A 25,331-nucleotide genomic window follows, 5' to 3' on the forward strand; every position below is an offset into this window, starting at 1 on the left:
AAGTCTAACACATGTCCGTCCCTCACCTGCCCTAAGTGACATTAAATCTTAGATTTATCCAATGTACAGTGTCAGTCAGTCAAGAAACATCTCACATCGGTGTTATTAATATGAAGCTGAGATAATATGCTGAATCTCACTGTACTATGTTCTGTCCTAATGTTTATGTCCTTTCTACTCTGCTTGCTACCCAGCATCTCTTCCAGCCATTCTTGTTATTGCCATACACGTTTTGGAAAACATGAATTTAATAAGACTCCAAGGTGTATGAAAGCCTTCTGGAACGCTCTGCCCTGCACCAGGTGGTCCTTCCTGGCCGCTTGATTTCACTCAGTTCTGAACGCTAATGTCCAAGCTAACTCAAATACCTGACTTCCACACATCAAAGCCTGCCTTGGGGCTTTCTTCTCTTTACTTTAGCTTTATTTATTTTTTCACTTAAGGGTAGTACAGGTCACCAGCTACCCAATTCCCGTTAACACTGAATTTCTGCTACCATCTCTGTAATTCCAATTGCCCGAGTTCGAATGCCCCCTTGTTCCAGGCAGCCCACTGCTTCTCCGAGTCCCTCCCTACCTTGGCTCCAGGCTAGTCATTAAAATGGGAGGTGGCTGGTCGTCCTCAATCAGCACACAGGGCTAATTCTTCTCAAAAAGCAACTCTGATGTGATAAATCTCAGTCCTTCCTCACACCTTGAACACTGAAAAAGAAAGACAACTCTTTCTCTTTTTTTTTGAAGTGTGGCATTTTGTACATTCCTGTAACTAAACCCAGATCTTGGATGGATTCTGTTTCCATGCCTCTAAGTGCTATTTTATTTCAAGTGAATATGGGACTGCTCACAGCTAGCTCATTAAAGTTCCTGAGAAGTGCAGATCAAAAGCTGATGATTAGTGACTTCCATTTCCAAAAGTTTCAATGCAGGCAACAATATCGTGTCAGACAGAAATACTTTACTAATAGAATTTTTTGTTTCCTTGTTTATAAATTGCAAGAAGAATAGAAATATGTTTATAAAATATATATGATAAACTACAGTTTTCATAGGGTGCTTGACAGCAAAAAAAGCAAATTGCTCAGTCCTTCAGCCCCTAGGAAAGAGGTTCTTGGAGGTCTGAATAAAATATGTGTATTAAAATTCCTGCCTTTGGCTAGGTTATGGAAGCTGCTCCTTCCTTTCTAACAAGTCGCTTCATGTATCATTAGACAGTGCAGAAGAGTAGAAGTAACTCCCTTTTTTTCCTTTGTTTCTCAGATTTCAAGGAGGCAAGCAAACCCAGCAACAAAACCTCTGCTCCTTCCCCTCCCACCTGCTCATCCTTTTTTTTTAATCTACTTCCTTCCCCTTGGTTCTCTCCTCTTTTCTTCTAAGCCTTTAATTCAGTTGATATTTTCTGACTCTAGACAACAGTCATCCATGCCTCACACACTCTGAAAAACACCTTTCTTATTAATTTGCCTTTGTATTAATCAATTACACAGCTTCTTTCATTCAATTCAGGCAAGAGGAGAACGGAAAGCTACTCTTACTGCCTCGGACTTTCAGGCTCTTTCTTTTGCCCTTCCTGGTCCTGGGTTCTGCGTTACAGCAGGAAACGCAGGTGTGCTGGAGCTGCGAGCCACGTCCAACATTCAGCCTTAAGAGCACATAAGGCACAAGACACCTCTAAGCCCTGAATGCCATAGTATTAAATATCCTACTTTAAGTCACAACCCTGTGCACAATGCAGAATAAGTAACACTAAAACCATCAAACTAGACATCTTATTAAACAGAGGGTGGCTAGTTATACAGCTGTGCTGCTTAAGCCCTTTGCCAAAATGTCCTCATAATTAGGTCCAACAGCTGAAAAGGAGGACTGGTCAGTGAACAAAATGCTGGGACTGGCCCCATGGAGAAGAAACACTTTTAAAGCACTAAATGTTATTGGGGATGACTTCCCACTAATGTGTTTAGTTTTGGTGCTGCTTCTTCAGGTGATTCTTCAGGTTTCTGAGGAAACCCTGGTAAATACCTGACACAGGTCAATCACCTTTTAAAAAGTGACTGGAAACAGAAGAGAGGCTGCTCACTTAAAGGCATTTTTAGGAGAAATTTCCAAATATAAATGTGCTGTATTATCCCCTTCTTCTGTGTCTTATGACCTTCCCTACCCTGCCAAAGATACTCCCTCAATTTCCATTTCTCCCTTTCACATTTTGATGTCTAATTTTTTATTCCTAATTTTATAGCTCATAGTTGGTAAGTACTGGTTAGGTCATGTAAAAAAAAAATCCACCTCCCTTTTGTTTCACTGGCAATAATGAAACTTCAGCATTTTTATCTGTAATTTTACTAGTTTGTAAAAATTTTTCATACTGAGTTGGTCAAAATTGCTTATGTTTTTAATGTGTTTGCTTCAATGTGGAGTCTTTGAAATATTTTTTTAAGTAAGATTAAGGAAATGTATGAATAAAAATAATTTCATCTGACAAATGAAAAGTTTTAATTGAAATAATATCAAAATGCTCCAGCTTATATATTTCAGAAGAAAAATACATTTTTCTGATACATAAGAAAAAATGATTAACAGTAGCTAAGAACAAGAAACATATTGTCAACCAGGATGCTAACATATTGTGTAAAACTTAACAGTTGTGGGTTGGTGATTTATTGTACTTAATTTCTTCTGTATTTTTCTTCCAGAAACAGTCCTTGTCATATTTTATGTCACATTATCTAATGTGAAAGAAAAAAAAGTTCATTTAAAAAAAAACACCACCATTGTCTGCAAGTCACAGCAGCTTCCAGGTCTGCTTCCAAGACCTCCCTTTTAGTGACATCCGTAGTTCCATCAATAAAATTGATGAAAAGGCTTTAACAGCTAGATTATTTATTGTAAATACTTTATTTACTACATTTAGCTTTCTTCCCTGCTAGTAAGAAGCATGACCTACTTCTGTATTTTACAAATTGGTTTGCTGTGTGCAATTGTTTGCTTTTTTGCATGAATGAAAGGTAATTTTCCAGAATGTTTGGTTTTTGCACCAAAGAGTTTATTTATTCCTGATAATATTGATGTATTTTTTTCTGAAAACTTTCTTCCACACTCTGTGCCCATTTCTTAGCTTTGATGATTTTCAAATCAGGCCAGTACTTATTTGTTCCCAACAGAAAGTTATTTTGTCGTATGAATATGACCATCCTATGTTCAGCTTCTTACCTAAGTATAAAAAGAAAGCCATCATTGTATTGATCACACTTCGCAACATGGCATATTAAGAATCACTTAAGACAAGTTAATACGCAATTTAACTTGTAAATATAGGGCAGGTATGAATAGTCATCAATGGCTTTAGAGATTTACCCGTAGAAAGTGTTATAAAGAGTTATAAACAGCTTGTTAGAAGTACCTGTAGCTAAATTCTATAGCTGGAATCTGTACAATACAATCTCTTATATGTACATTAGTGCATACCTATAACTGTACGCACAATCTGTAATCATACAGTGTATAACAGTAAAACTTATCTTAGACATACATCAATCTTAATCAACCTACACTTTCTTCAACCTTCTCAATCATGGTGAGTGTTCCACTGAGGAAAGGAGAAAAGGAAGAAGGAAATGTTATTCCATCATTTGTCATGTTTGTTACTGCAGAATTTTTGTCTCCCTGATTCTTTGCATGTTTCTGATTGACAAGTGAAAACACAGGAACTAGTAAGTTGTTATTGAAGGGGTGACTATTAATATATTAAGTACCTTTGACATTATCTCGAATGTGTTTATTCTCTGAGAGTTCTCCCTGTGACCAGCAGGATTAATACTGTGGTTATGTTTTGATGATACGGTTTTGATTTTCAGAGTTATGCATTTCCTAAGGACGGAATAGCATTAGATATGAGCTTCTGCTGGTAAAGGTCAAGTTGTATATATTGTTTTCAAACAATGATAGCTAGAGAGAGGGAAAAACTTTTTTTTTTTTGCTTTAAAAATAAGAATGTAACATACAAGTAAATTAATATATTGTTTGTATTTGCCACATTTGGAAAATTGATCTTCCTGTTGCAAAACATAAACTTGAGAAGAAATTTATCGACAAAACAATTTTCTATTTTTTTTTCCAGAAGCAGAAATCATATATAGTCACACATACAAGTAACATGGGTATTTGATAGGGCAGAAATATATTCCCAGCTATGGTTTAGAAGCTTTAATTATTTCATAAGCTGAGGAAGATTTCACGACAACAAAGGATGCTGGTGATGATTCTCCAGTCTGGAAGGAAGGGACTGCGACACACTTACTTACCTGCACTGTGTAATAAGCTATCAAGCAAAAGGAGCTGAATGAACACTTTAAGCCCTGTCCATTCTGTAGGTGGAGGACAGAGAAACAATTTGGTCTGGAGGAGAGCTGGAGAAGTTCTCAAAAATGTGTAGCCTTCTAAAGCAATGAGTCATCAATCACCACAGTGTGGGAGTGAGTGTGACTGTTGTCCTCCATCTTCGTTTTCCCCCAAATAAGTGCCAATTCTGTTAATCTGCTTCAAGCAAACTCTGCAGACGATTAGTGACTCAGACTTGTCAGCCTCACCCTCCCATAAGCTCTGTGTAAAGAGCAAACCAGGGATTGGGAAGAGACATTACAAATGCTCCTCATGAGGCAGCAGCATGAGCCAACTTTTTATGAGACTCGAGAGCATGCAGACATGCTCACACACATGCACACAGCCCTGCTGGACCTCCCAGTGGTGGAGAGAAGTCCGGTAGCTGCTCAGTCTTTCTGACACAAGGGCATCATGCAGAAGACAGAACTGCACAAGGAAAGAAGCCTCCTTAGTTCTGGTCGATCTGAGTCTCTTGATCTTCACCCAGCCTGCCATGGTCTGGGCTAAAGCTGGCTGTCTCAGGGGTCACCTCTTGTGCGTCTAGGGTCAAACATAGCAAGTGTGGACACAGCCATGAAAAACAACGCAGCAGTCAGAGATGAAGAGAAAACTCATGGATCAGCAAACCAGAGTCTGGTTTGTTGGGACCAAAGACAGCTTCAGAACATCTGCAGCAGGAAAACACAGTTAAAATCGAGGTCAGTGACTCAGAGTGCAATGGATACAACTGTTCTCTGCACCACAGTTTGCCCTTTCGTGGGTAGCTTAACACTTTATTTACTTTTGCTTGCAGTGCTCAGTGTGCCATTTAGACATGTCTAGGTACTTGGTAATTCTGATCTTTAAATTGCCTGCTGTAAGGGCAACAGCTGCTTCACCCAGAGAGTCAGGCTTTTTTCCCCAACTCAGCGTAACTGTAGTTATAGCTCTCTTTTTAGATTTTTACACTTCATCAAATGTGTTTACACTTCCATTTTAATGTTCCTCAGATATAAAGGAGATAGAAAGCACGTTAAGAACGGTGACAGACCTTTAAAAGGAGATGCCACAAGCTCTACTTCTACTGAGGAAATCATATAATTGAGAAGCCAGGGAGTTCAGAGGGTGGATCGGTAGCTGTAATGAGGCAGAATTGGTGTTTAGTGGCTGTAGCAGATGGTACCTGGTGAAGAGGATGTGTGACATGGTGAGAAGGGAAAAGCAGAGGAGGGTGAAGAAGCTGCGGGGTGGGTCTGGGGAGCTGCTTGAAAGTCAGGCTGTCTTGGAAAGTGGTCTGTGATGTGCATACTTATAACAAGTAGGGACTGGGGAGCACTGGGTTTATTCTCGTTAATCAGCTAGCGGGTGGGAGAAAACTGTTGCAGCTAGAGAGAATAACTGGAGGGTTGGGAAGTTTGGGAAGCACGCCTGGGGTTGTGTGCACGTGGGGAACTGTGCTTCCTGGAAAGGTGGTTCATTCAAAACACTGGTGGTGTTGAGTGAGACATGGAGTTAGCCCTCTGCTTGTGAAAGAAAAATACTCTATCAGTTAAATTAGCTGTCCCAGTCCCAGCTCTTTGCTGGTTTATACAGGTGAAACTAGGAAGGGCTGCCAAAATAACCTGGAGCAGTGCATACTTTTTAGTCTCAGTAGCCTTGAGTAGACAGCATTGGTTCACCAAATGCATTTAGGCTGGTATCTCATTTCTTGAGGTGCCCTCATAACGAAAAGGACACCCAGGGATTTCTCTTATTACTGAGAATGGGAACTGTGTAATATTGTAATGCAGCCAGGGGCTGCATGCATTGTATCCCCTTTTTTCCCTCAGAATGCAAAAGCATGAAGTAAAATGGCAGGAACTTTCACTTTTTAAAAAACATGTTGGATTTGTGGAATCCTAGTGATGAAGGAGAAATAACTAGAAAACGTGGGAAACTAAGTCTTATTAAAGAATACCACTTCATGTGGTGGTCAACTGAAATAAAGGGAGAGGCTGGGGGATGAAGGGATTGAGAGCAGCCCTGCTGAGAAGGACTTGGAGGTACTGGTGGATGAAAAGCTGGACATGAGCCGACAATGTGCGCTTGCAGCCCAGAAGGCCAACCGTATCCTGGGCTGCATCAAAAGAAATGTGGCCAGCAGGTCGAGGGAGGTGATTCTGCCCCTCTGCTCTGCTCTGGTCAGACCCCACCTGCAGTACTGCGTCCGGCTTTGGAGTCCTCAGCACAGGAAAGACATGGACCTGTTGGAGCAGGTCCAGAGGAGGGCCACAAAAATGATCAGAGGAACACCTCTCCTATGAGGAAAGGCAGAGAGAGTTGGGGTTGTTCAGCCTGGAGAAGAGAAGGCTTCGGGGAGACCTTATTGCAGCCTTTCAATACTTAATGGGGGCTTATGAGAAATATGGGGACAGACTTTTTAGCAGGGCCTGTTGCGATAGGACAAGGGGGAATGGTTTTAAACTAAAAGAGTGTAGATTCAGACTAGCTATAAGGAAGAAATTTTTTACGATGAGGGTGGCGAAACACTGGAACAGGTTGTCCAAGGAGGTGGTAGATGCCCCATCCCTGGAAACATTGAAGGTCAGGTTGGACGGGGCTCTGAGCAACCTGATCTAGTTGAAGATGTCTCTGCCCATGGCAGGGGGGTTGGACTAGATGACCTGTAAAGGTCCCTTGCAACCCAAACTATTCTATAATTCTGTTCTATGAGTGGAATTAACATGAGATTGTTCTGCAAAGGCTTTTTCACATATTTGATAGTTAAGCCACTCAATGATAGCCTTTGTCATCTACCACTAAATTCCTGGTAATAAGGAAAGTTGAGCTATTGGTTACAAAATGCGTGCATTGAGACCTTGTCATTGAGATCTTCCTAATATTAACTATATGTAAGTGAGGTTTTATTTCCTGTAATTCTTCAGCATTATTGGTCATAAATTGCTCTGCCTGCTTTTCATGTCCTTAGTCAATGCATATACTCTTCACTGTTACTGTTCCCTATTAGTTAGGGGACCAGCTTTAGTGTATAGGTTACACTAGGATACTACAGACTGGAAGCCCAGTCTGACTCCAGCATCCTCCTGACTGCAGGAGCCTTGGGTTCAGGAACAAGGACATCCCAAACACAGAACAGGAAGAATCAAGGTGTTGTGCTGACCTCCAGAAGAGTTGGGGGAGAACTGTAGGTCCTCTAACCCAACACTTCTTGAGGGGCTAGCTTACTTCTAGCCTAACTCCTTGATTGCTGATGTTGACTCTCTTGGTTGCCAAAAACAACTGGCCTTTACCTGCTGATTCCTTAGCCATCCATGGGAAATCCAGGTTGTATTTATCCTGTAAGCATCAACACAGTAGGTGGAGTCAGCTCTAGCCTACCTTTCGGAACAGCTAATAAACAGGTACGTCTCTTATACAGCCTCTCTTCTAACTGTACACTTGCTAGGCAGAAGTATGTTTGTTAGACATGAAGAATTAGCAGTCCTTGTTGAAGGACTGGAATAAAATGACTGCCAAAATTTTTATCAAAATCTTTTAATGTTTTCACCTCCTAGAATGGCATTGGCTCAGTTGTGGGCAGGATGCAACTGTCACCTCTTGAGTTACTAATGCAGCAGTTACAAGCATTTTTGTGCATTGTCTTCAGAGGATCCTCAGGGTCCCTTCAGTCCTGCTGCTCTTCTAAAATCATGCAATGACTGAAACAACATCTAGAGTCTGTTTTGGTTCTTGTAAGAGAATAATACTTGCAAAAAGCAAGCAAATTTGAGTCTGCTTCCTTCTATAAAGAACAGTGGGAAAGTAGGCTGTCCCTGCCTTCCTCTACCCCCCAGCACAACTGCTGCAACAGCGTGATGTTTTCATCTTGTATCTTTACTTGGTCACTTCAAAGTGATGTCCTCCAACAACGATAAAAAAGTGCAGCTGGCATCATCATGGGTCCAAAGCTTGGAAGTACTTTAGGCTTTGGAAAACTTTAACATTAACAAACTTCAAGTCTCTCTTGTACAAAGCCCAAAGAAGCACTGTCCTATTAGCAAGCATCCTTGATCTGTGAGCTCCTGACTGATGGTATTCCCTTTCTTAGGGGATGCACTAGTGAGTCACTGAGAACGAAAGGGGTGTAGTGAATGAGAAGTAGCGAGTAGTGTTGATGAGCTGGATTTCATAGTAAATACAAAGAAAGTTTTAATTAAAATAAAATTCACTTCACATTGATGTGTTATGCATATTTTATGTAGTAAAGATGTCTGTTGAAACAGTATGTCGGTAAAAGTTAAAATAACATTTTATTCTGATACTTCTACATAAATGCCCATAAGAGGAGGCATAAATATGATTCATTTTTTCACATAGTTACTGAATAATGTTTCCTCCTCATTTTGTACTTGTAATAGTAACTGTTTCTCTGACTCAACATCATTTCTTGCAGACTAACCTATAAATATTTGCCAGAAACTTGCTGAACTGTTCTAAGCTAAACACATTCACTTCTATGAAGGTAAGCTTGACTATGCATGTGCTGTCAAGAGGAAGTATAGGCGGCTGCTGCTGCCACTTTTTCTTTGCACATGCATCCTCCTCCCTCCTCCCTAGCTATTGAGAAAGTTGGTCTTCAGCTGGAAAAGAACCTTCCTTCAGGCTACTTGTCTCTGTAGTTGCACTTCTTTCTCTCGCAACACAGCCTTGACAGAGGACCCCAGCAAGGCATGGAGATGACTTTCTTTGCATCTGATGCATAAGGTCCTGAACTTTTCTTAGACTAAGCAAGCTCTGATGCTGCCTGGAACATCTTGATCCATGCTTTCTATTGTGGCTTTCTGGCCACAGAAATGGATCTTAGTCACTTTTCTGTCTCATGTTTTGCAACCAAAAGTTCCTTATTGGGAGGCGAAGTACTTCAGCTTTCACATGAGTAATTAAAAGGCTCAGGGAAGTACATTTTCAAGATGTCACAGGTGTTACATGAAAGTGGTGATAGCAAAATTGCTGAAAGGGTGGGTGATGTTCTACTCTGAATGAAGCTAGTTACCTGGGATCTTTACTGCTTTTGAACAGTGAGGCTCAAAAGAAGGGTCAGAGGGCCTGACTGCTTGAATACTGCTGGAAGTATTTAAAAGATGTGTAGATGTGGCGCTTACGGACATGGTTTAGTGGGCATGGTGGAGTTGGTTGACGGTTGGACTCGATGATCTTAGAGGTCTTTTCCAAGCTCAATGATTCTATGATTCTATGATTCTATGATTCTATGAATATTCAGCCTGCAGACTTCAAGAACCTGAAAGCAGTCAAGTCCTAAGCCTTGTAAAGTGTTGATTGATTTAAGCTTCTATAGGAAGACATTAGCAAACCATCTTTGTAAAAGTTCAGACTTAGGAATTTGTCACCTTGCATAAGAAGAGCTCAACAGAAGTTATTGACTCCAACCAGATCCTTCAGAAATGAATGGTGAGTTAAAATTTCTCTTTTGTTACTTACTAAGCCTTTAGGATTTGAGCCAGTCTTTTACATGAAAATGAGTATTTATTTTTCTGTGCTCTGAACCCTGAGCAGGGGAAGTGCTCAGCCTGGAAAATTACAGGCTCCATAAAGGCTTACATCCTCTGCATAAAGTTTACGGATCTGGGAATGCAAGCCAGGTTCTCTCCAGGTGCATTCTTGGCACGGGACCTGCCTCAAAAATAGTAAGAACAGAATCACGGAATGGCTGAGGTTGGAAGGGACCTCTGGAGGTCACCTGGTCTGACCCCCTAGCTCAAGCGGGACCAACTAGAACCGGTTGCCCAGGACCATGTCCAGATGGCTTTTGAATATCTCCAAGGATGGAGACTCTACCACCCCTCTGGGCAACCTGTGCAGTACTTGGTCACCCTCACAGTAAAAAAGTGTTTCCTGGTGTTCAGAGAGAACCTACTGTGTTTCAGTTTGGACCCATTGCCTCTTGTTCTGTCAAAAACACCTCTCTGGGGACTTGGAAGGAGTGCACATAGACTGATACACCGTGTAAAATAACTTGGTCTTTTTCCTTAGCAGGACCTAAGCTTTCTTTGGGGAAAAGCCTGATTCCATGCTGTCGTCTGCTAAAGGCTCTTGCTAATATTAGCCTTTAATAGACTGTGCAATGCTCTGTTCAGGGAACATGCCAGGTAAGTCCTGTGTCTTACTTCTCTCTGCTGACAGCTGTCCAGGAGGTGCTCCTAAGCTGTGGATGGAAATGCCAGTAAAGTGGCGAGGCTGGGGTTAAGAATATCTATTTCAAAGCAGACACCTCTACAGATTTGCAAAGATATATTGTTCTGTTAAGTCTTTACTTTCTAGGTCTTATAATCTAGACTTTTTTACTGGGTTTGGAATTTCTTGAATTTCTTGAACATTAAGACTCTTTCCTTGAGACAATGTATATTCCTCCTATTTTCTCACGTTACTCAAGTTTCCCTCTGGATGTGAACAGCAGCGTAATGCATTCAAGGGAGATTACTCTGAGTGAAAGATGGTTTTGGAAAGCATTTTCTCTCATAAAGTAGACCAGAGATCTTTAAAAAATCCCAGGAGATGCCTAATTGTCTTAAAGAAATTTTATCTTGCACTAATCCATCCTGGTCCATTTTGTATAAAATGATGAAACTTTGAGAGCTTTAAACCCACTAAAACAGACAAGGAAACTCACCAGGAAAGATGGTAGTATTCTTATTTTTTTAAATACATGTAAGAACTGTTTCAGACTTTTTTCAGCTGAAATAGCTCAAGAATTGGGAAAGAACTGTCATGATATAAAAACATTTTGCTAGCAAACATTTCTCATGGTACCTACTTATTGAGGCAGTTGTCTCCTCTGAAGGTAATGGCTTCAGATATAATTTTAGTGTTCCAGGTTAAACAGCTCTTGTTATCTTCATTCACTGCTCAAGAGGTTGTGATCTTAGTTCTGTAGACAATTGAATTATGCTAGAATAATAGCAGCAAATTGCATTCACATAGGAACGCGAAGAGTGTAGTGGCTTGAGATTGCACATAGGAACTTAATTGCTCTTTAACATTCATTTCATTTTCGTTGTTGTTTTGAAATCCATCTGTACTGAATCTCTCCTGTGGAGACAGGTTGAATGAAACTGGCATTTCTCAACACTGCAGTTAGTGTACCATCTTATTCTCTTCTCTGAGATAAATCATTCTTCAGGATGAAGATGAAGCTGCCTTTAATGCTCACTGATTCTTACTCAGTTTCAAGTAAAAGTGCGACGAGCGAGGGAAGGCAGGCAGTCGACTCAATGTGAGTGATAAGGCCAGCTTCAACTTTATTGTAAAACCCTACACATATTTATACACTAAGTTCTACCTTATGCATACTTGTCTCACAATCATTGGCTTAGCTCTAAAAATTACATTATCATATTCCTCCTACTTTCGGTTACTGCTACGTGGTCCGGGTTCCATCCTGTTTTCCCTATACTATACTTTCTCAAAGTTGCTTATCTGCACAGAGCAAGGTCAGCATAACTTTCTTTTCTCCCTTGTCAACATGACTCAGAATTTTCCCACTGTGGCCTAGTCTGGCTAACTTTCTCCAACATTTCCCCCTTTTTCTTTTTGGACCACCAATACATTGTGGTTCATTTTTACAACATTATTTAAAATACAGTGATATGCTATTTTTACTATAACTATAATTGTTAATAAAATACCAAGCCAGCGCGTGTGCAGTGCCTATGTTAGGCACTAGGGAAGCAAATACATTGGCTGTGGTTGACCATAATTCTATATTGTCGTTACAATCTGCTTGCAATTGATGTATAGACCTTTTGTGTCGATTTGTCGCTACTGTAGTTATATTGAGCCAACTTTGTCGGCTAACTGTGAGCAGAGTTAATTTACCTACATAACAAGGCCCTCCAAAGGCGTTCTTTGGAATGCCAGGCCATGCTCGATCCCCACAGATCAAAAAATATCCGGGGGGAAGAGCTTTGGCCGTATCATTGTTCCACAAAGAGTTATTGGTTCCCTTCATACTCCGTCCATAGGCACTGAGTGTTTTGGAAGCGTTATAATTCCCACAATATTGGCCTATTTCGAATCCTTTCGTAAAAGGTGAAACAACAGTCCAACCGGTGGTATTAACAAAAGGGTTGTTATCATCAGTGCGGCTGCTTATGCCGATCAATGACTGAAAGGTCTGGGCCTGTGCGGCAAAGCGGCTAAAGCTGCCAAACACAAAACATGTCTGAGTAGTAACGTTATCAGTTGCATTTCCAATTTTTTCTGACCCCAAAAGGTCGATTTCTTGGGGGTCCCAAGGGAGAGTATGATTTAGGGCTCTTATTAGTTGTACCGAGCAATTTGCTACAGTAACATTTATACAATTAACTGTTACAGACGTCCAATTATCAAAATCTCTGGCAATAATTTCAGGAAAGCCTATCAGACATGTTTTAAAGGGCTCAGTTGCCGTAGCTGAACTCAGGCAAAAATCTGTCATCCCAGTTTTATTTGCCCACGCCACCCATAAGTTCGCACGGCTGGGCAACGGCATCGCTGGGATCAGTACAGACAGAGCTGCATTGATCATCATCAGCAACAGCAGCTTTGGTCCAGCGGCTTGGAATCCACTTCGGCCCTGTGGGAGTAAGTACACACATATAACCTCTACCCATATACTTCACTTCTGCTGGACCTTTCCACAGTCCGGTTGCTGGATCTCTATACATAACGAAAACTGGCTTGTCATCCTTATTTTCTTTAGGATAACCATGCACCCATGCTGGTGGCTCTTTCTGATCTGCAAAAATACATAAATGATTTAGCACAAAAAGAGTCTTAACAAGTCTTTCTTGTACATCTGAGATTTCCCTAAATTTTTGCAAATATTGTTTCAGCGTTTGATGCGCCCTTTCAATGATAGCTTGTCCCGTGGGTGAGTGCGGAATACCAGCAGTATGTCGCACTCCCCACGTTTGGAAAAAACGTTTCACTTTGGCGCTTGTGTATGCAGGGCCATTGTCAGTTTTTATCGTTTGTGGCACTCCCATAACTGCAAAACAACTACTCAAATGTTGCATTACGTGGAGTGCTCGTTCTCCTGTTTGTGCCGTGGCCCATATAAATTTGCTATAGGTGTCAATCGTAACATGTATATATCTCAGTCTGCCAAAGTCAGCAACGTGAGTCACATCCACTTGCCACAATTCTCTGGCCTCGAGTCCGCTGGGATTCACGCCGATTCCAAGACCAGGCCCATGGTGGCTACACGTAGGACAGGCCCGCACAATCCCCTGTAAAATGTCCATAAAATATCCATAAATGTACACAAAATGTCCACTGCGTTCATTTAGTCCATGACTTTGGGCTCCATCTGTTATGGTGGTCACTCAGGTCAGCAGAGGTGGTGCGTTGCGTGGAGTTACTGGGCACCAAAGTTGGCTCAGGTCGGGTCACTGCTGCACTTGCGCTGCTCCTTGTAAAGTTTTTTGCTCCTTGTAGAAGACTTTCAGCTTGAGCAGTCTCCTGTCCGCTACTGTCTACCCTCTCATTTTCACTTGGACCCTCCCTCTCCCCCTCCCTTTCCCCCGGCGGTGCGGAGGGACAAGCCCTTTCTGTCGGTGGATCAGGAGGGGGACGAGAGGGTCGGCGAACGACGGGAACAGGAATTCCCGAAGGCGGAGGTGAAAAGTAGTCACCCCCTGCTGTGAGACGTCCAGCGGCAGGATCGGACTGCTCAAGCCGATCGGAGGCGGCTGTAGCTATTCGCCTTTCAGTTTTATATCTTTTTATGCAATTAATAACATCTCTCCAAGATTTCATTAATTTTTTTGCTGATTTATCATCATCGATTACTAGATCCCACAAACAATCTCCATAAAAACGCCACTCGTCTACTTCAAACATACTTTCAGGGTCTTTAAAAAACCCTTTCGCTTTCCCTAATGCAATTAACCCAGCCAGGTCTTTTAATTGGCTTACTCCCCGCTCTTCTAAAAAGCATTTTAAAATATCGAAGGCTACCTCTACTTCCATTGCGCGCTTCTCTTGACCCTCTTAATTATCCGGTCGTTTGCAGCCTTTTCCCACGGGTAGCCTTCTATCAGACGGCGAACCCCTTTTAATCATCCTGGGTTCAAGCACGGATCAGGCACGCCGTGACAGCGTCTACTGATCTTCTGCTCCCTGGTCGCTGCTACCAGTGCTTCTCCGATCTCGCTGTCTGGTGGAAAACAGGGATGGGGGGTCCCTGTTCGGGCGCCACTTGCGACGAGCGAGGGAAGGCAGGCAGTCGACTCAATGTGAGTGATAAGGCCAGCTTCAACTTTATTGTAAAACCCTACACATATTTATACACTAAGTTCTACCTTATGCATACTTGTCTCACAATCATTGGCTTAGCTCTAAAAATTACATTATCATATTCCTCCTACTTTCGGTTACTGCTACGTGGTCCGGGTTCCATCCTGTTTTCCCTATACTATACTTTCTCAAAGTTGCTTATCTGCACAGAGCAAGGTCAGCATAACTTTCTTTTCTCCCTTGTCAACATGACTCAGAATTTTCCCACTGCGGCCTAGTCTGGCTAACTTTCTCCAACATAAAAGGAATTTAAAACTATCTTTACATTCTGATTTTCTGAAACAGAAAAGATATGAAAATGCTAGTGTAATCTACAAGCCTTATAGAGTAGGATTAGACTTTCACAAGAGAAATAGAAATGCAGGCCTGTATTGCTTGCTTGAAGGGACACAGCATCCAGTGAGAGGCTATAGCAATTAAATATTAGAATGAAAACAGAGTTTTTTCAGAAAGAGATACGGAAGGGAATAACATTTCGAAGATGTGCTTTTACTCTGTAGAAATAGAGAGGGAGGAGTGTATTGCAGAGAAAAATGAAAAATTTTATCCCCTTTCTTTCTTTTTGTAAAAGCTGGTGGTGTATGTAAATTGTCAGGCTACTGGCATTAGATTCAACAATAAACTTTGATTCTCCAAGGCATAAATTAGCGTGGCTCTTGTCCTGGACAAAATAGCCTCATGGATTCTGTTCTGTCAATATATGGTTGTGCATGCTGTCTCAAAATGTGATATGCTTTCCGAGGTTTGGGGCAGGACAGTGAGTAGGAGCAATGTTGTCTAAATCAGAATTCACTACCACGTGGATAGAAGTTGGCTCTAAGTATAGTGTGACTAGCTTCAGGGGAAAAACAGTTAAACACACTGGAGCTGGAGGCTATTTCCCAGGCTAGATGCAGCTCCTAAGCATCATGCTTGAGTGTTAAATCCTCAGGGTGGTCCTGATCTGTATCCTTGCAGCTTGAGTGAGTTTGGAGATTTCTGATCTGGGGCTTCTTGTTTCATGAAACTGTAATTTTCGAGGAGTCAGTTACACACAAGTAAAACTTCTCTAAGAACAGAAAAAATGAAACTAAGGGGGTTGAAAACAAGATCTTTTGAAGTTGGTTCAGTCTCTCTGTGTCCAAGGAAAGTTGTTCAAGAGAATCAGATTTGGCTCAGATCTGCCAGTCTCCGACCTCTCAGGAGGGTTATGATAACTGGCTGCAGTTATCTTTGGTGAACAGGGTTTTCTTCATTACTTTCTGCTTAAGAAGTTTTTCTTCAAAATACATCTGTCCCCTGTTGCATATCCATGAAACACCTGTGATAAACATCATCTTGGTTTAAAAACTAAGCAGTAGCTGTTGCTCTTGAAGATAACATGGTATATATATCTGGAATCTGAATATTTCTGTGCACGCCCTTTTCTTAGTGCAAATATCTTCCTCCCTCAGATCTATGGAGTTTCCCTCTTCAGTATATCTTGTTAATTAAAGTTAATATTCCTTCTTTTATAAGTAAGTAGAAATGATGGAGTGCAGAAAACTCTGTCTCTACAAACTCAGCCCCTGAGCTTGGCTGTGTAGATCTCTAGCATACAGTTAGATACAGTGTCACGTCACTTCATTTAATTTTATCCTGTGTCAACAAGGAGCTACTCCCTGCTTTCTAGTGGTTTATCTGAGCTGAAATTCAGCTCCCATGGTACCTTTCTGTTTAAAAGCTTCTTTGCAAATGATAATCTCCCTCCTCCTACTTCTGGGAATTTCTTTTTTTTTTTTCTCTGAGTAATTTGTAGAAAATTTTTCTGCCATCTCTAATGCTACTCCTGACAGTGAAGCATATGGTTCAGCAGAGTAAAAATCATTCTGTACTTCAAACTGCAGCTCAACCTGTGGTTCTTTTCCCCAAGCGCATTTTTTTTAGATGTGGACTCTGAGCATGTTAGGATGTCCTTAAGAACATAAAAAACCAAGACAAGCAGCCACATATTTACCAACTGCAATATGTGGGATTGAAAACAGTAAGCAATGGATAAAAGTGGTGAAATGGTAAAATTGCTGATATGAAAGTGAAAGGAAATGTACCCTCGACTGACTGTAACCATCACTCTCACTATTACAGCATAATCATTGTTTTGGTGACTGCACAGAACTTAAATCTCAAAGTCAGCAATGCAGACAGTACATGTGCTGAACTTAGGAATGTAATACATGTGGCATTAAAGGTGGCCTATAATTGGGCTCATTTAAACAATTACTAGGCATGAAATGGATTCTTTCTTCTCTCTTAGGTATAATGTTCAATTAATATAGTTCTATTAACATTCAGGTTGAGGAACAAAACAGGACTCAAAAGTTAATTGACTGTTTAGTACCTGTTGCATTTGAAGATCTGAAATGAACTGTCCCTCACTCTTAATGAGCTAGGGCTTTTTAAATTGGAAAAATATTTGTTATAGTGCTCCAGCTGTTAATGTTATAAATACCTAGGGACTCCTCTAGTTTAATTTGTTATGCTCTCATTTAAAGTTTGCCACAATACATTTTAAATGGTAACATGTGAACCAGGGGGAAAAATTGATCACCTCTTACAGAAGATTCTTCAAAGACTGAACAAAACCATGCTGCAAGTTCTGACAAACCTATAAAGCAGGCGTTAAGAGCAGACTATTGTTTATGGTGGGTGACAGGCCTCATGTCAGGGACAAACATCACAGTTTGGAAAAGGTTATTTATGCTCTACAGAATCCATATGAATAGGGGTCTTCTTGCAACACAGAATATACCTTTGGGATGCTGCAGTTTTTATTAGGTTGGAAGGGGCAAGGGGAAAAAAAAGTCAATGTATTTCTGTTACAATTCTAAAATGTGTCCTTGCTCCGGTTGCTCTCATAAAATAAAAATATATGCAAAGTTTCTTTCTTCATTTTCTTAACTTAGCAAATGTTCAATCAGAGTTTAAATCTGAGGGTAGCTAAAATACATGTGAAACAGTGTTGGGAGGAATTGATTGTTGCCACTTAACTTCCAGTTCTTTCCATGCATCACGAAATGATGTACAAGCACACCTCAAAAGTTCTCTTGCCTAGGACAGGCGTCTATGATTGAAAGCGTCCTGGTTTCGGCTGGGATAGAGTTAAATTTCTTCCTAGTGCTGTGTTTTGGATTTAGTATGAGAAGAATGTTGATAACACACTGATGTTTTCAGTTGTTGCTAAGTGCCCTGTCAAGGACAGCTTCCATGCTCTACCAAGCAGAGGCTGGAGGGAGCATAGCCGGGACAGCTGGCCTAGCTGGCCAGCGGGGTATTCCATACCATGTGACGTCATGCTCAGTATATGAATGGTAGGCATGTCCAGGAAGTAGTGATCGCTGTTTTTTGGGCATTGCTCCACGGGTACACTCGTTTTGTATATTCTATCATTATTATTATTATTATTATTTTCCCCTTCCTTTTCTGTTCTATTAAACTGTCTTTATCTCAACCCATTCGTTTTTTCACTCTTATCCTTCTGATTCTCTCCCCGTCCCACTGGCGAGGAGGGGGGGAGTGAGCGAGTGGTTATGTGGTATTTGGCTGCCTGCCGGGTTAAACCACGACAGAAAGTTATTTCACCTTTTTGGCTCTGCATAAAAAGTGGTGGTATAACTGGATAAATGATCAAAGTTGTCAAAACTCTTGTTCATCTCTATTTTAAATTAGAGTATTATGAATTCTGCTTCATAAGTAGAAACTACAAAGCAGAATTTCTCAATATCATCAGGGGATTTACTTGATCACAAAGAGCATAAAAAATGCATGGCTTTATCTAAATACTAATGTTGTAGTTCAACTTATGTATGCTTACAGCAGTTGAGAAAACATCTAAATCTTTAAGGTTCTGTATCTTGTTTTATGCCTACATGTGCTTTTAAGGGAAAGAAAAGCATTAGTCATGTAGTCATTAAGAAGGAGTGACAGTGTTAATCTCTTGAGTAAAACTCCCAAGCCAAATAAGTCCAGGATTGCTATAGGAGTGTTGATCGTATAACTGAGATCTTCTAGATCAAGGACTGCTATTGGTTCCAAAATTGTCATATCCGAGGAAGGAAAGTAGTATTCTGTGCACAGATGGAGAAAGTAGAGGGTTAGGCTACTGCCAGAACAACTTGAGGCTTCAAGGACAAGCTGGTGATATTACTTCCTTATCGCTCCTGTAGCAGTGACTGTGATTATTGAGAAAGTACTGGCTGCTAAACTGGGAATATAAGGGAACTCCAGGACTGGAGAGAGGAAAAGGCATCTGGGGAAGGGACGATATTGTCAGGTGTTGGGTAATAAGGGTCCAAGTACATCAAGCTTACAAATTCCCTTCCCAGAGGTCCCTGAGAGAGAGGTTGGGGACAGGGTTGAGGTCTTGCGAGGAGGTGAGTGAGGTTTCAAGATACATACTGGAGGTACTGAGGGAGAGGAGTCAGAGTATGAAAGCTGGAGAAGGGAGCATTGGGGTAAGACATGCTTTTGTGTTCAAAGAAAGTCTGTTGGTAGCAGTGTGTGCAAGGGGCAGCACAGAGGTGATGTGGGCCGGGCAGCCGAGCTTCTGTGAGATTTGTGGGAAGACTGCAATGACATGGAGGAGGTTGGCGTAGCCCATTATCTTCGAAAGGTGGCTTCAAAAGAGAAGGCTGTAGACTGCAGTCCTGCTACAGCAACACCACCTCCTCCAGAGAAAGTCATAGGAACATATTGACTGAAAGGATAATCCATGTATTTGCTGTTTCTGTCAACAACACAGTAAGATTGTGTATCCATCCGTGGGCCTGATAACATTATAAACTTTCTAACCAAGTTGGTACGTGCAGTGAAGAGACTGCATAACCCTTTTCCTTTGACTGCATTAATCTGCCCTAATATGGAGCTGTTTGAGCAGCAAACATGGATGTGATTTTGATGGGCTGGAGTATGGGTTCTTCAGCACACATTTAAATGTGGAAGATCAGATATCTGATTTCATTAAACAAGACTCTTAAGTTACAGAGCATCTGTCTTGCAAGATATGCATTCCCTTTAAAATTACTGTACTACGTAATGCTTTGTTTTAAGTTGTGCAGTTGCGGACTTAGCACCATTAAGTTGCTTTGGAGGGAGTAGAACTCCAGCCTCCAAGTCTGCCTGAGTCTGATTTAATCAAGTGGCACTTCAAACCTCCAGTCAGAAGAAGTGACTCCGTTTCATAGCCAGTGTGTTCCCTTGAAATGTACAGGTCATCCTCCAATTGTCAAGCAGTACTGTCATTTGATTTATAGAAGGAGAACCACATATACCCATTAGAAATAAAATTAGCAATGATCCTCAAAGGCAGCTGAGTACCAACCTGTACTTTTTTTGTGAGAAGATCGTGGCATAGGTTCAAGAGCCTGTTTTTAGAAAATAATAAATTGATTGAGCTACTCATGCATAATGGAACTTAATTTTTCACCCATTGTCCTTGACAGAAAGATTTCTGTTGTTTTTACTGGGTCGGATGTCACAAGCCTGAAGCAAGAGATTCTTATCTACATCAGTACAATCGATTCCTTCAGAAGTAAGATTTTATATTATAGTACTTCAGTGTGAAGAGACTGAGACAGGTCATGTCATTGATTTTTTTTTTTAATGGAGAAGTAATAACTGTAGGTCAATATATTTGGGCAATGGATGAGCTGACTTCTTACTGAAAGAAAGTACTTAGGAATAAAAACCTGAGGTTTATTGAGTTGATGAATCTGCAACCTATTTACTACTTCTGTAGGAAAATATGGGCTCCCAGCAGCTGCATTAAATGTTCTGCTATGCGGTGATTTGTCAGTGCTGCGACAATTACTTAACTGTTTAGGGATCATCAGATGCAATATATATTTCATCATTGTACACAATCTACATCAAAAAGGAAATTGTGTTATTACAATGCATCGAGCATGTCCAATTTCAGACAAAACAAATTATTCTGAACATACTTGCTTCTGCTTGTAATGTACTTTTATAGTTACCTCTGGGTGTATACTGAAAAGTGTCATTAAGAGAAAATGGAAGAAACTGTTCAGTTCTAACCAAATTCTTAAATTTCAAACTGTCTGTTCCAAGAACAGACAGAAGGCTTGTGATATGTTGTTGAACTGAAAAAAAAAATACTCATCTTGCCAACATTCCTTAATTAAATAATAAACTGTAAATATATTCAGACATATACTGCTTCGCACAAAACCAAAGAAAACTGCAGCAGGGAACAGATACAAGCCAAAACTATGAACAGATGCAAAACATAGCAGAAATCACAACTGATATCTAAAATGTAGGTTGCCAGAGATAAAATTTAGATATGTTAGAGCTTCTTTTTCAATGTCATATGGTACTTGGAGCTAATAGGATCCCTCATTAGTCTCTGAGAATCTGAAATATTAATGAAAACAAGTATGCTACAGGTCCTGTGGCAGTAGTGTAAATGCTGGAAATCCAATGGCATGTTAACAGGAAGATGTAACCAGAAGAAATTATTATGATTGTCAAAATGTCATAACGGAGTTTAAAATTTATTGTCTCTCAGTGGAGGTACATCAGGCTTGACAAGGTAAGGTTTGTTTGGACTGAAAGCTTAACGGTTCAGTTACCTAATATTTTCAATATTAAAAGATTGTTGCAGCCTTTTCTAATGGCAGGCTCTGGGACAAAAGCTCACCCCAAAAGAGCAGTTCCTCAAATATCTCAAATTTACTGAGACAGGGGATCTTAATTGTTGTTTCTAGCTTCCTGCCTGAACTCCTGAGATATGTGGCAGTCTGTCAAATGACTAAACAAATGCTACAGTTTGGCTCATGTTGTCACCGTAACATCGAAAAGCACTAGGAATTTCTAGAGCCTCGTGGAACGGAGAAAAATCCTGTGTTGCTGGCTCCTTGCCAAACACTTAGGTCTAGTGATCCTTCTGCCTGAGCTGAAACGCCCCTCCAAGGCTGGGCAGCAAGAGTATGACTGAGAATTCACCCTATGATCCATAAAACGTGGAAAGTTCCATCGTCCTGTCCTTTGTATTCACCAGTTTCTGAGCAGAGGTGATAGAAATGAAGCCATACCTGGCTGTTTTCTTCTCTCTCACCAACAGCTTCAAAATAAAGCCTTTAAGACCAATTATTGACATTTTAAAAGTAAGTCTTACTGTTACCATTTTTGGTAACTAGTCTTTCTCTTAAACTGTAGCTGTCCATACCATGCTTCTAAAGGTTCACGGTGGAAACCTGATTGCAATGGAGTTTTGCAGTGAGGGAGGAGGTTATATCTCTGCACTACAAGGGATAACCTCTGAGGGGCTGAAAGGAGAAGGTAGCTGCTTCTCATACACCTTGACAACTCTTTACAAGTAGTATCAAGTCCACTTTTGTGTAGGGCTGTGAAAGAAGGACATGTACCTTCCATCCATAGAAGACAGCAGTGCTGCATGTGTTCATGGTTCTGCACTTTTGAAAAGACTGGGATTTTTCCTGTATGAGAAAGAATCACAAACTTCTGATAAATCAAGGCTAAATAGGGGCATAAGAGCCTAGTGACTAGACTTCTCTCAAACTGATATCTGAAGAAAAGCACCATGATATGATTAAACTATCCGAGGCATGAATTGCTGTAAAAGGCAGCCTTTGGCAAGTCATCAAAGCTGTTCCTCTACTTTCTTTGCATTTCTAAGGAGGTAGCTGTAATGATGAGGAATGGAGATTCTGAAGGCTCACTTTCCCTCTGCATATTCCCCTTGCAGCTCTGAAAGCTGGCAGTAAAATACTTGCTGTTAACATCTCACTCTTCATCAGTTCCACTAATGAACAGACTGTCTACTTCACAAATAATGGCCACTTAAGAATCAATTGATTGTGCTTCATAGTGAAGCGTTGTGCTACTGCAATTCTACCAGCTAGGAGATTTTTGGAGCTCTAGACTGCAAATCTAGATATCTTTGCAGGTCTATCTTGACAGTTCAAAGCACCTTAGTGAAAGATAACAAGCTCTTAAGTAGTGTTTAAATGTCACACCTCTGTGACAGGAAGGTAGAAGCCCAAGGAAGCTGAGTACAGATCTATCAGTTTACCACAAGAAATAGCTTCTGTTAAGATTTATCCTTGCTGTTAAAACCCAGCTCAGCTATAGACTACAATATTTCTTGACCACAAATTAACACAATGGCTTCAAATTCAGCTGAATCTGTGTGCTGATACATTTGAATACACCTTCTGTACAACTGTAAGAACCTATTTTCTTGGTTTTAGTAGAATTAAAATCAGGTTATCATGTTTCATTTTTGTGTACAGATTTGCCTTTATATGTGTATGATATGTAGATTTTAAAAAGCTCTTCCAAAATTACTTCACTGGTAAAAGATGAATGCATAATGATCGTAACAAATCAGTAAATGCTACACAGTTAATGTCCTGTAACTGTGAACCCCCACGTCTTCAGTTCAAAAAGAGTTTGTATTAATACATGAAGCTAACCCATACTGAGAAGACAATGCAAAGATGGTTAGATTAGTGACCTAGCATACCTAACATCAATTAAAGGAACTGTTAGTGTTAATTGTAATGAAAATATATTTTTGAGTGCTGAAGGATATGATAACAAGAAAAGTGATGAACCCTCTAGTTTAATATTAAATACCACTTTAGTTAAATGCTCAAGTGGTGGCAATAACGCAGAAGATAAGAGTTGGCAAAAGACAATGAGCAATGGTGTATACTGCAAACTAGATTAAACTATATTTCATTAAATATTATTTCTCAAGGATAGAGGCACTCAGTCACATGGTAACAGGGGAGCCAATGACTTTCAGGTCTCTGCTATCGGCTGTGCATGTGTCAACACCCATTTCATAAATGCTTTCTCTGAGTTCTTCCACTGGATGTACATCTCTCAGATTAATCCAGGTAGTCTGTATCATAAACCCACAGATATTAATAAATAAGAAAGTTTTGGAGTTCCTTGTCATTATCAGCTTCTAGGTCTCTGCCTGCTCAGGCTCCAAAGGCACAGGCATGAGGATCAGAAAAATATTCTGTAGGAAACCTAGTTGTTTGATAGCCAAAACTGACTTGAACTAAAATCACTTAAAGTCTCCAAAACATAATCCTTCGGCACTCTAAATCACATAGTCATAGCCAACAGGTATAACATTTGGGTTACTTTATAATTTCAGAAATCTGTAAATTTACTCTGGCTTGCCTATACGTCCATGCCCCATGTAAACCTCAGCATTTGACAAGGTCTGACAACTGTTGCTCTAAATGTTTAATCTCAGCCTATTATCTGGTTTTGTTTTGTAGAGCTAAAACTTATGTACATGTACATAAGTGTAGCTTATGTCTGACACAGCTAAGAATACTAGGTAGTTGGGTTTTCTTCATTTTAAAAGACCTTATATTGTTCAAGGAAAGCTTTGTATCATATCTTCAGGAAACAGAATTTTCATTATTATTGTTTCCTGTATGTTCTTACCTGTGGAGCAGGATGACAGGTAGCACAGGGGAGAGGAAAATTTCTACTCAAACTTCAAACACCATTCTGAACGCTAAGCTATGAGAATTTTCTTCAAACGCCTACAAAATTTGGGCCAGCCAATTGTCTAATGAGTTTCAAAAGACTTGCCTAGCTATGGCTTAAATGTGCTGAGCTGAGATACCAAGTATCCCATCCCTCTCAGAATGGAGAAGGAACATAATTTGGGAATTTTTCAAGCCTGTGAAGCAGATTTTGGCGTATCAGGCAAACACAAAGCTTCTCTCACAATGAATAAAAATTAAACTGGATAGTCACAGAGCAGTTTTGGAAATACAGCTGTGTCTGGGAAGGTGTAAAACCAGAAAGGCTGTGTTATGGGGGAAAGACATGATGTGCAGTAAGATGGACATAACTTTAAAATCTGGGTGATCAAAGGTAAAAAATGGTATTCGTTCTCGAAGTTAGTGATACATATTTACCTTGACTAGATGTTCCAAGTGAACATCAGTAAATTCAGGTTAGGGATTAGTCTAAAGGGAGAACTGGAGACCCAGCCTGTAGTTCACCTTTCGGTCTCTGCAAAAGGTGTGTTATCTCTTGGGTGCATTGTAATGACCTGTTAGTAAACATGAAGCTCTAGAAGCAAAAGCTGCCTTTACTACCCAGGGATGCTATCAGCTTTATTACTGTGCATCTTTGTTGCACTGCAGCATGGGTGATTCCAACAACTTCTTTTCTTTCTGGCAGTCAAAATTAATCTGGCTGCTGTTGACAAATTGCGGTGATGGTTGTGAACTCTCATTGAGACCAATGTTTGCTGGAGTTTAGTGCTACCAGCTAAATCCTCTTGCCTGCATTATAGTTTGAATCTGTATACCTGTTCACATGGCAACATAGGTCAGTTCACAAAAGCTAATTATTTCAGGTTCAGTGGCTGCAAGGTATCAATTGTCATTCAGGGCTACGAATTATTTACTCCTTATCACATAGGTCAAAAAGCAGGAAGGGAGATTAAAATGAATCCATCAGCAACTGAATTGATAAGTTCTTCTCAAGCATCACCGAGAAGCTACAATTAAATCTATGAAATTTTAATCTTCCTGTAAGACTCCTGTCCTTTGCATGTTCTTCCTGCACCAAAGACATCACAGGAGTTGCAACAGCCTTCAG

Source organism: Calonectris borealis, chromosome 2 (genome assembly GCF_964195595.1).
Source record: "Calonectris borealis chromosome 2, bCalBor7.hap1.2, whole genome shotgun sequence".
NCBI lineage: Eukaryota > Metazoa > Chordata > Aves > Procellariiformes > Procellariidae > Calonectris > Calonectris borealis.